Genomic DNA, 12,454 nt, shown 5'->3' with positions numbered 1-12,454 from the left:
ACTGAAGAAAAGTACGGCCGAAGTCGCCACACAAAGAGCTATCCAAAGCGCAAGCTGCTGCCTGAATTCGACGACGAGGCTTAAGAGCCCATTCAGCCGAAAAATAAAACGGACGATCAGCCGGATCGACCACCCCGTGGCCGCGACAGGGCGGCTAACGACATCGCACACAAGTCAGTGCACGATTTACGTGAAGACCTGCACAAAAAGCCGGTATGGACAGGTCCATCTACGGATCTAGGAAGCGCGCTCCGGCACATAATCATGGCCGCCCAAACGACTATACTGACCGAATAACATCTCGGAATCAAAACCAAACGCTACAACCGTCCGAAGAATGCCATGACACATCCAAATACAGGGGTGTCGCGCACCCCCTATGCTTCACTGATGTGGTGCTGGATCATGAATTTCCAGAGGGATTCAAACCCGTGAACATAGAGGCATGCAACGGAAAGAAAGACCCTGGGGTCTGGATTGAGGAATTCATCCTTCACATCCACATGGCTCGCGGAGATGATCTCCACGCCATCAAATACCTGCCCCTCAAGTTGAAAGGACCAGCTTGGCACTGGCTAAAAAGACTCCTCGAAAACACAATTAGAAGTTGGGAGGAGCTTGAGTATGCTTTTAGGGCCAATTTTCAGGGGACCTATGTCCGACCTCCGGACGCAGACGATTTAAGTCACATAATTCAACAGCCCGGAGAGTTAGCCTGTAAGCTTTGGAACATATTTCTCACGAAGAAGAATCAAATCGTCGACTGCCCGGATGCTGAAGCCTTAACGGCTTTCATGCACGGTGTTCGGGACGAATGGCTCGCCAGACACCTGGCCAGGAAAAACCGAGGACAATGACATCCCTAACAAGCCTTATGACCCGCTATTGCATGGGCGAAGATAGTTGGCTGGCCCGTAGAGGCACCCGCAACCCAGGCATATCCAAAGTCAGGGATGGCAACGGGAAACCGCGACGCAATAAAAGAGAGCGTCGAAACAACGAAGACAGTCCAGACAACACGGCGGTAAACACCGGATTTAGGGGCTCTTGACCCGGTCAACAGAATAAGGCATTTAAAGGCAGCAGAGATGGACCGTCCAGCCTAAACAAGATTCTAGACAGATTATGTTAGATTCATGGCACCTCCGACAAACCTGCAAATCACACCAACAGAGAATGCTGGGTCTTCAAGCAGGCCGGCAAGCTAAACGCCGAACACAAGGGGAGGGAGACACCAAGCGAAGACGAGGATGAGCCTCGCCAGCCGAACACTGGGGGACAGAAAAAATTCCCAGCGGAGGTCAAAACAGTGAATAGGATTTACGCAACTCACATATCGAAGAGGAGGCGCCAGCGCGCACCCCAAGACGTATATGCCGTGGAGCCCGTCACCCCCAAGTTCAACCCTTGGTCGGCCTGCCCGATCACTTTTGATCGCAGGGATCACCCGACTAGTATCCGACACGGAGGATCGGCTGCCTTGGTGCTAGACCCAATAATTGATGGATACCATCTCACCCGAGTCCTTATGGACGGCAGCAGTAGTCTTAATCTGATATATCAGGACACCGTTCGCAAAATGGGGATAGACCCGACAAGAATCAGCCTAAGCAATAGTACCTTTAAGGGAGTAATACCAGGCCCAGAGGCCCGCTGCACGGGCTCTCTAGTACTAGAGGTTGTATTCGGTTCTCCCAACAACTTCTAAAGCAAAGAATTAACCTTCGACATCGCTCCATTCTGAAGCGGCCATCACGCACTACTCGGAAGAACAGCCTTCGCTCGTTTTAATGCAGTACCGCATTACGCTTATCTTAAGCTTAAGATGCCCGGTCCACGTGGCATCATAATAGTTAGCGGAAAACACAGAGCGTTCCTCACATACGGAGGAATACATGGCGGCTCTAGCAGCCAATCACTGAACGGCTTCTCCAACCAGAAGAAATGATCGGTCATCAAGACCGCGGAAACGGTTAGACGAGTCCGGCGCACCACTAGCTGTAACAGCTCAGATAAACCTGAGATTTGGTCGATAGGTATCCCCCCGTAGGTGGTGCTAGGGGCTTCTTGCATGTAAAAAGGGCTACAGTTCGGCTTGACCCTATTTATATTACATTTTAATGGTTCATTAAGAATATCCAATTTTTCGCACGAAGACTTTCACGTGCTTTTTCTCTTTTACAGATGATCATCGTGCTACACCCTTCTAGAATATGGCACAGCGGAGACACAGGCGCAGACGTGCAGCAGGGCCCCGCTCAAAGGCTTCTTTTTAGATTAAGACCCTGTGTAAACCTTTTTTACTGTCTCTTGTTGCTTCACTCCCTCCGGATACTCAACACAACCGAAAGGGATGCTGGTGTTATTGGCATTTCGTCACGTCGGACTAATGCAAGTACCTGGAAATTCAGGGCTCATAATCGAGGGCGTTACTCAGCCCAGTATATGTTGTAAAGTCCAAATACCTTAGCGAGTGTTCGGCGTCGCGAGTTTGGCCTTATATGCATCAGCTCTGAATCATGTCTTTGGTCAATAGTTGGGTTTTCCCGGCTCCCATGTTTTGCTACCTTACGTTCTGATCTATCGGCTAAGGTGGCACCGGGAGAACTACTATGATTGTGCCCTGGTTCATCTGGATGAGCACCTCAGTAGAGAAAGCCAAAAACTGACTGTCATGATAAAGCGTGAGACTGGTCAACCACTCGATGACTCAGCGGAATCTTCGCGATTTCTCCGCATTAACGAAGGACCGGTTTCCCGGTCATGTATGTACACGCACCGTTTTTGGATGAGCGCGGAAGTACCAGGGGCTATATAGTAGCCCCACCGTCAAACTCCTATGGCTAAGTGAAAGTGTTAAATCTATATAGTTTGATTTCCTTGTTCACCGCGCTATCACCTCCTTAATGGACCAAGATGTTAGGTCAAGTGTGAATACGCGCTTTTCCGAACACCCCCGCATTATGTGCGTGGAGGCTGAAGCCGACGACAGCAAACTTTCAGGTTATATACATACATAAATGACCGCACAGGAGGCATCATAATACTTTCAGGCAAAAGTATAAACACAACCTTTATAATCCAAATAGCATTGTTTTTACAATTGGGATACATGTCTCTCGAACATGATACTCTTCGAGCACCGAGCCTATATTGAACGAGCGCCTTCTAGGACTTCTTCAAAATAGTGCTCATCCGAGACTTGGCCAACGGCCGGATCCCGGGTTGCAATAGTGGTGGCCTCCATCTCTGCCCGTATGTCTTAACACGGGCAAGAGCCATCCGCGCACCCTCTATGCATGCCGGCCTCTTTACAGCGTCGATATGCGACACAACACCAAGGAATCGTTGCACTAAACCAAAATAACTATTCGGCCTTGGTCCCTTCAGCCAAAGATGATCCACGACAGACCTCATGGCAAGTCCGGAAACCTATGGAGCTCGGCCCACTCAGCCATTTGTTCATTTAACAGCAGCGGACGCATTGGAGCACTGAACTGCGACAAGAACAATCTTTCCACTTCATGATCTTTCTGATCTTTGAAATACTCAGTCGCATCAGCAGCACTCATCGCCATAATTGATCCAGAGGGGCATACTTCGGATCTCTGAACTTTGTCCGCAACAAAAAGGGCTTCCCCGCCGTGATATCTCTGGCTTGATGGAGATCCTCCTTCGCCGCTCTGATTTGAGAGCGGGTTTCCTTGGCTGGTTCCACGGCTTTCTTCAGGTCAGCCGCTTTCGCTTGGCTTTCCTTTTCAAGAAGCTCATATTGGTCGGTGGCATCTTTCAGCTCAACAGCCATCTTGGCTATTTTATCTTCGCTCTGGCGATGAGCAGCCTGTTCGGCTCTTAAGTCTTCGGCCGCCTTTAGGGCGGCCGCATCACTTCTACTGGCTTGTTCCTTGGCTCGGGCAAGTTCTGCCCGAAGGGTCTCCACGACGGCAGCTCCATTTGTAGTCACAACATATTATAGATACTAGCATCATGCTCCTCTTAATATTTGTTGACCACCCGAGAATACATACCATGTGCCTCGTCAAGCCACTTGTTCACAAGCGCAATGTCGGCATCCGCGTCAAGTTGTCGCCTTAGTCCGGAAAAATCAGCAGTCTGGCCAGCCACCGGACCCTCAGCCACCTGCACATGAAAGCAGCGCGATCATTACCTGGGACTATGATCCTCTATTTGCCGCCTCTGGACAGCAACCAGAGTCTCAGGGGCTACTATCTGTATAGAGCACACCTAGCGTGTGCGGTACCATCAAAAAAATTATATATTACTTTGCGTACCTCAATGCCTCTTAGCAGGCTCGTAAAAGCCTCATGCAACCCACTTTGGGCGGATGAAATCCTCTCAACCACCGTACCTATTAAAGTACGATGCGCCTCTAAGATAGCCGCTTGCTCCAAAAGACCCATCAGTGAGTTCGGTTGTGCACCGGACAATCCCAGACTCTTTCTGTTGCTCTCCTTAGGAGCCGAATACTCCGGACTTCGGGTGGCCGAAGGGTTACCTTCTGGCCTTGGTGGATCAGGAGAAATCCTCTGTGATGACACCTCAGGGTCGTCCGCCCCAGGAGGCGGGGAGACAGGGGGAGGCGTTTCGCTCTCCATCATCTCTAGAAGAAGATCCCCCAAAGAAGAACTTTGTCAAGAAGGACTACGAGCCGTACTGCAAGATATATGTCTCGGTTATTGTCCTTGGAGATAAAGCAGGATATATTTACCAAAGTACTCTTGTTCACTTATAGCTCGGTGGAGGGCTGGCCCCCTTGCGGGCACTGTGTGGTAAGGACGCCCTCCGGGGCAGGGCCCCTGGCGAAGGTTTCTTCCCTTGTTTGGAAACCTTCGTTTCCAAGTCTTCAGAGGCGGTCCTTTTCCTTCCTTGGGGAGAGGGGATTCTAGATTCTTCTCCCCGATTATCCTCCTTCACGAAAACACTAATTCCCCCGGTTTGGATGAGTAATGTGTGAAGCCCGCTTTCGGCTTCTTTATTCCTCCCTTTATCTCCCCCTGATGGCACTTGATAAGGTGCGTGCTCAAGCATCCTGGCTAGTACAGGATCCGATGAGCCTTCGGGAAGGGGGGCCGAACACCTGATCCTCTCCGCCTTTCTTATCCAGTCCTGGCCGAGAGCGATTTTTTAGAATGATCTTATGACAAATAAAAAGACATCATGTTCGGCCGCAAAATTACTTACGTGGGTATCTAAACGGTTGTAGTTGAGACCCGCATCCTCGGTGCTGTCCGGACACTTTATTCGTGATCCGAAGAACAATCCATACATCTCTTCGAGCGTCACGCCGAAGAATTGCTGAATAGTTCGCAGTCCTTCCGGGTTGAACTCCCACATACGGCGAGATCGATGTTGGCATGGCAGGACCCGATGAACTAGCATAACTTGCATTACCTTGACAAGACTGACATCCCTCTTGAGGAGATCTCGGCTGCGACTTTGCAATGTCAGCACGTCATTAACTGGCCCCCAGTCCAGCCCCTTGTTGACCCATGACGCCAGTTGCGGCGGGGGACCCGAGAGGAAGGCGGGGGCAGCTGCCCACTTTGTACCTCGGGGAGCTATGATGTAAAACCACTCCCGCTGCCATAAGTTGGACACCTCCTGGAAGGAACCCTTTGGCCAGAGAGCATCGGTGCCTTTGCTTATAATGGCACCTCCGCATTCTGTGTGTCACCCATTGATCGTCTTAGGCTTCACATTGAAGGTCTTGAGCCATAAGCCGAAGTGTGGGGTGATGCGGAGGAAGGCCTTGCACACGATGATAAACGACGAGATGTGAAGGATGGAATCTGGAGCTAGATCATGGAAATCGAGCCCGTAATAGAACATAAGCCCTCTTACAAAGGGATCAAGACTAAAGCCTAGCCCTCGGAGGAAGTGGGAAACAAATATGACACTCTCGTTGGGTTCGGGAGTGGGGATGACCTGCCCTTGAGCAGGCAGCCTGTGCGAGATTTCGGCGGTCAGATACCTGGCTTCCCTTAGCTTCTTGATGTCCTCCTCTATGACAGAGGAGGCCATCCACCGACCTTGAAGGTTGGATCCGGACATGGTTGAAGGTCCGAAGCTCTTAGCCTGAGCCTTGGGTGTTGGAACTCGAGGTGGGGGAGGGGAAGGATCGAGCGCGAGAAGAAAAGGATAGGCCTTGGCCCCTTTATAAAGAGGGTGAATATCAAGCGTCCTCCGCGTGGCCGTTTGGAACTTGCCTAAAATCGAGGATTCATACTAACAAGCACGATTGGGTTACCCACACCCGTATTGATGAGAATCTCATGATAAGAGGAACACGATCTCTGCTTCGAGAAGACGTGCCAATAAAACCGCCTCGGAACACGTGCAGTGGCAGGCTGGGAAAAACGGTTCCTAATGACCGGACCACGACAGGATGTCACGTTATGAAAAGTTGTTAGTAGATTAGATTTGAGGAATATTATACTCTCTACGGTGGTATGTGTTATTTGTTTTATAGAGCCGGACACAATCCTTGTGTTCAAAATCTTCTATGGAGTATTCGGAGAAGGAACCCGCCTTGCAATGCCGAAGACAATCTGCGCACAAGACTCATCGTCATTGAAGCCTGGTTCAGGGGCTACTGAGGGAGGCCTGGATTAGGGGTCCTTGGACAGCCGGACTATATCCTTTGGCCGGACTGTTGGACTATGAAGATACAAGATTGAAGACTTCGTCCTGTGTTCGGGTGGGACTCTCCTTTGCGTGGAAGGCAAGCTTGGCGATTCGGATATGTAGATCTCCTTCTCTGTAGCCGACTCTGTGTAACCCTAGCCCCCTCCGGTGTCTATATAAACCAGAGGGTTTAGTCCGTAGGACAACAACAATCATAATCATAGGCTAGCTTCTAGGGTTTAGCCTCTACGATCTCGTGGTAGATCAACTCTTGTAATACTCATATCATCAAGATCAATCAAGTAGGAAGTAGGATATTACCTTCATCGAGAGGTCCGGAACCTGTGTAAACATTGTGTCCCCGCCTCCTGTTACCATCAGCCTTAGACGCACAGTTCGTGACCCCCTACTCGAGATCCGCCGGTTTTGACACCGACACCCACCTAGCGGAGGAATTGCTTGACATGGCGGTCTGAGGGTGGCGCCTGCGAGCCACCGAGGATGGATGCAATAGCGTGGGGTGTTGGTGCTGCGAAGCACGCGATGAAGAGGACGCGTAGTTCCTTCCAGGATACAACAGAAGACCCCGGCATGTTGAGAAGCCAGGTGCGCGGTGCGCCCACCAGGGCCATGGGAGCCAGTTCGCCATGACCTTGCCGTCGCCGCCGGCCGCCCAGACAGCCTCCTCGTATGCTTGGAGAAAGCCTGCCAGGACCACCGCGCCGTCGTATTGGGGCGGCAAGTCCGGCCTGAACTTGGGCAGCCACTGCACCCGCCGGAGGGCGGGAGTGAAGGCTCGGAGGCCCTCGGCTCCTACGAGGGCCTGCGTCGGTCCAGACGATGGAGAAGCGTCTGCCATGAGAACCGAACAGCAGAGCGTGGCTGATGGAGTGGCGGATCTTCGACGCACCCCTACCCGGCGCGCCAAATGTCGGATTCGTGTTTCTGAAGAGCCTTGAGAGGTTTGAACTCTGGGTTGCGTGCAAAGAACTCGTGCTTCCTAGTCTGCCTTCCCACCGATCCCATGGCCTAGCTCGACGTACCTACTGAACAAGAGACACAGCAGTTTACCCAGGTTCGGGCCACCTTTGCAGTGTAAAATCCTTGATAGAGGCAAAGGTGTCCCGTCTTTCGATGAGATGATGGATATCACTTTGGTGGCAGTCGACTTTGACGATCCGACTACGAACGTGCGAGGACGTCGCGCCTTAGCAATCGCTAAACCAACTCCGAGAGGTTATTGACCACGCCGGAGCACGATCAACCTGACCACGAGGGTCTGTTTCCTGCGAGCAAACGAAGAACAAGCAAGAAACTGAGATTGCAATCTGGATATTGCGAATATAAGATGAAAGCTTTATTGATCAAGGTGGGGTTCTATGACGCCTTTGTCTGGTCGTTGAACACAAACGAAGTACGCGAAGTTGCAGCTATGGCGAACTTTTAATCTAAACAAAACCCAAGGGAAAAGCTACTAGATGGATCTACTTATATAGGAGCAAGGGGAGGCGGCCTAGGAGGTGGGAGGACGTCCCAAGGCAGCCTAAAACTAACCCTAGGTCGTACAAGGCCAATGGGCCCAAGTGGAGGTGATGCAACACCTTTGGACTTGTTGTTTGACTCGGATTCTGCTGCAGTGTCTGATTGTTTCGTCGATATCTAAACGCTCCGTAAGAATTTGAAGGTGAATCCAATTGGGCTGGAAAGAGCATAAAATCTAGAATCCAACAAAAAAAGAATCACCCAATTCGGAGTCCGTATGAAAAATTTGTTGGCGTTTTGAGTCAGGTATGTCTGTGCAGTGCGAATCTGAATCCAGAACGTGAGAGACTTGGACTCTATCTTCTCTTGGCCCAAAAGTGATGTGAGAGAACTTTTTGAACAGCACTTAAACATCTTTTTCTACCTTATCTTCATTTGTGAATTGTACAAATATCCCATACACCTGTAATTAGACAAAACACAAAAGTGTGTGAAATATTTTCGTTCTGGATAACATAAATAGATTATTGAATAGTTTGCACTAGAAATCACCTGACAAATATGCATGTATGCAATATTTTTGGTCGTATCCAAGGTAGTCATGTCCTCATCATCGTCCCCTTTTTGAAAAGAAAGCCGTCCTCGGCGTTGTTTAATCTGAAATGTGGCTAAGAAAAGAGACAAGGTATACATGTGTATATGTATATGTCATCCATTTTTACTTCCCTTGATTTTTGCACATATGACACATGTATACATGAATAACTTTCATATATCACAAAATATAAAGGCAAAATATTATCATAAGTAGAAGGCATGAAAATATTGCAACTCAGTTTGCACATATAAGTGAAGCTCTTATTCCTATCAAAGGATTGACAATATTCATCATTAAACCATCCCAACATTGGTGAATAAACCTTATTTGCATCAAATTTAAATGCTACAACATGCTTAAATAAGCAAACATGCAGTAAGTCATTGGACACAGAATCATCACCAAGATTAGAGGTCATATCAAAATGATTAAACATTGGTTCTTTTGCATCAATAGTTAATTCAATGGGTGCACTCAAAATTGTTGGTATTTCAGTTGTTTGATCACATGATGCATTCATGATAGTAACATGATTCTCTAAAATAGGTGGCATGCTCAAATCAACAGGTAACTCAACACATGATGTATTTAAGTTAATTAGGGATGCATCATTCTCATGTGAAGTTATATCATCAATACATATACTGTTACCTTGTCGCAAAGACGTAGCTGATATCGGTATGGACAATGACAATGCACCATACACTTGAGATGATGTCGCACTCACAATCTGAGGTGTGGCTGCTCTAGTAGGTGCAACGGTGGAGGAATCAACCGATGGTAGTGAGCATGAATTGGAATAGTAGTTGTTGTAGTCACCCAATGCATCCTCCTGTAACTGTCTCTCAAAGGTACAAGCACGAACATACATACCAGTAATGCAACAAGGAATATACCTAAATCTTGCCTGAATATCATGGTTCAAACCACCAAAAAATCTATTCATTGTATCATCCTCAGATTCTTCTATGTCACAATGACGCATATAAGATTTGAACTCTTGGTAGTAAGCATGAACAGTGTTATTGCCTTGTTTAAATTGTTCAAATTTGCGAAGCAATTCACGACGATAGTAACGAGGGAAAAATTGTTGTCTCATTACATGTTCCAAATCTTTCCAAGTTGTGGGTTGGTTATCAATGTTTTTCTTGCAATGCACACTCCACCAAACAGAAGCAAAACCAGTAAATGCTCTAGTGGCAGCTCGTACTCGCTCAAGTTCAGAAAAGTCATGGTAACTAAAAACTTGTTCTACTTCAAACTCCCAAGCTAGATAAATAGCAGGATTAAATCTACCCTCAAATGATGGTAAAGAGATAACCTGACCATGTGCTTGTGTGTGTTGTCCCAACTCTCGTGATGGTGAAGATGTGTTCGTCGTCCAAGAACTTCTTTCTCCGGAACCTGTCATGATTAGTAGAAACAAGAAACAAAATTCGAGAATAATGTTCCTATGCACTACTAGGGTGTGGTTGTAAAGTGCTCACAGTAAAGCAAATATCAATATCTTACAAGTTCTTACCATGCGGCAGGTGGTGACAGGCAACCAGCGGTGTCAAGTAACTCTAAAGATTGTGTAAAGCGATTGCCAGGGGAACATACGTATACACGGTGTAGAAATATGTGGAGCTGGGTTGGCTATATATGGTAGCAAAAGATTAGCAATAATCAATTCAAAGATGCAATGTTGAATAAATGTTCAACGACGGTACTGTGCTGGTCCTAGGCTAGACCGGACTAGAGACGCGAGCCTAGAACACTAATGAGGTCACGGAATAGCACAATTAGCATCAATGAAGGATAAGTAGCTCTGGACAGCAAGATATAAGTGAAGATCACAACGGCAGTAAAGATAATGATAAATAACAACTGCCAAGCAGGATATATAACAACTCTCTCTCCAACTTTCCTCTTGAAAAGTTTGCTACTAACTCAAGCTTTCCAATGCAAAAAGAATCACTCAATTCTGAATTGATATGAGGAGTCAAAGAATTCTAAAACTGGCCTGAAAAACTGGAACAAACTGTATGCGCGAACTTTGGAGGGCAAAAAGACCTATTCAGAAGCTGATTTTGAGACGCCAAATATTGAACATGCTTTTGCAACTATTCAGATGCGTCTAGTTGCTAGCTTTAATTTGAGTACTTGTGGAGCCAAAACGGAGTTCGTATGAGGAAGTTATGCCTTTTTTACTAAACAGTGCACAAAACAGATTCCAGTCCGAATTCAACTACGAGATTGAGTCTACATAGATCCGAATTTTGTTTTTTTTTCTCTTCTCTTTTTTTTTCTCACACTTTTTTTCTCTTTTTTTTTCTCTCTTTTTTTTCTCTGACTTTTTTTTACTTTTTTCTCTCTTTTTTTTCTCTGACTTTTTTTTTACCTTTTTCTTTTTTTTTCTCTCTATCGTTCCAAACAAACTAGATAAGATGCAAATTGGATCAAGCGAAGATGCGAATGATCTCAACTATGATTATGACAATGAACGGTGGGTAGCACATGGTGGAAACTGATGGATGGATGGTGGACAGCGGAAGGAATAACGATGCAGCGGTGGCGTGACAAATGTGAACAGAACTCGAAACTCTAAACGAACTAGACACTAAGACCAGCAACACGACACGACGATGCAATCGATAATTCAACAATGCAAACAATGAAAAGAAAATTGCCAAGGCTCAGACTGGCTTGGACAAAGGATGAATAGATCTAACTTTTTTGTGGCTTTTTCTTGGACAATAGGTAAGAAAATAAATCTAATCTAGGAAAACTGGAAATTCTCACCGAACAACCTGAAAACTGATACCACTTGATAGAGGCAAAGGTGTCCCGTCTTTCGATGAGATGATGGATATCGCTTTGGTGGCAGTCGACTTTGACGATCCGACTACGAACGTGCGAGGACGTCGCGCCTTAGCAATCGCTAAACCAACTCCGAGAGGTTATTGACCACGCCGGAGCACGATCAACCTGACCACGAGGGTCTGTTTCCTTCGAGCAAACGAAGAACAAGCAAGAAACTGAGATTGCAATCTGGATATTGCGAATATAACATGAAAGCTTTATTAATCAAGGTGGGGTTCTGTGACGCCTTTGTCTGGTCGTTGAACACAAACAAAGTACGCGAAGTTGCAGCTATGGCGAACTTTTAATCTAAACAAAACCCAAGGGAAAAGCTACTAGATGGATCTACTTATATAGGAGCAAGGGGAGGCGGCCTAGGAGGTGGGAGGACGTCCCAAGGCAGCCTAAAACTAACCCTAGGTCGTACAAGGCCAATGGGCCCAAGTGGAGGTGATACAACACCTTTGGACTTGTTGTTTGACTCGGATTCTGCTGCAGCGTCTGATTGTTTCGTCGATATCTCAACGCTCCGTAAGAATTTGAAGGTGAATCCAATTGGGCTGGAAAGAGCATAAAATCTAGAATCCAACAAAAAAAGAAACACCCAATTCGGAGTCCGTATGAAAAAGTTGTTGGCGTTTTGAGTCAGGTATGTCTGTGCAGTGCGAATCTGAATCCAGAACGTGAGAGACTTGGACTCTATCTTCTCTTGGCCCAAAAGTGACGTGAGAGAACTTTTTGAACAGCACTTAAACATCTTTTTCTCCCTTATCTTCATTTGTGAATTGTACAAATATCCCATACACCTGTAATTAGACAAAACACAAAAGTGTGTGAAATATTTTCGTTCTGGATAACATAAATAGATTATCGAATAGTTTGCAC

Source organism: Triticum dicoccoides, chromosome 2A (assembly GCF_002162155.2).
Source record: "Triticum dicoccoides isolate Atlit2015 ecotype Zavitan chromosome 2A, WEW_v2.0, whole genome shotgun sequence".
Classification (NCBI taxonomy): Eukaryota; Viridiplantae; Streptophyta; class Magnoliopsida; order Poales; family Poaceae; genus Triticum; species Triticum dicoccoides.
The sequence above is the reverse complement of the archived record's forward strand: the minus strand, read 5'-3'. Positions refer to the sequence as shown.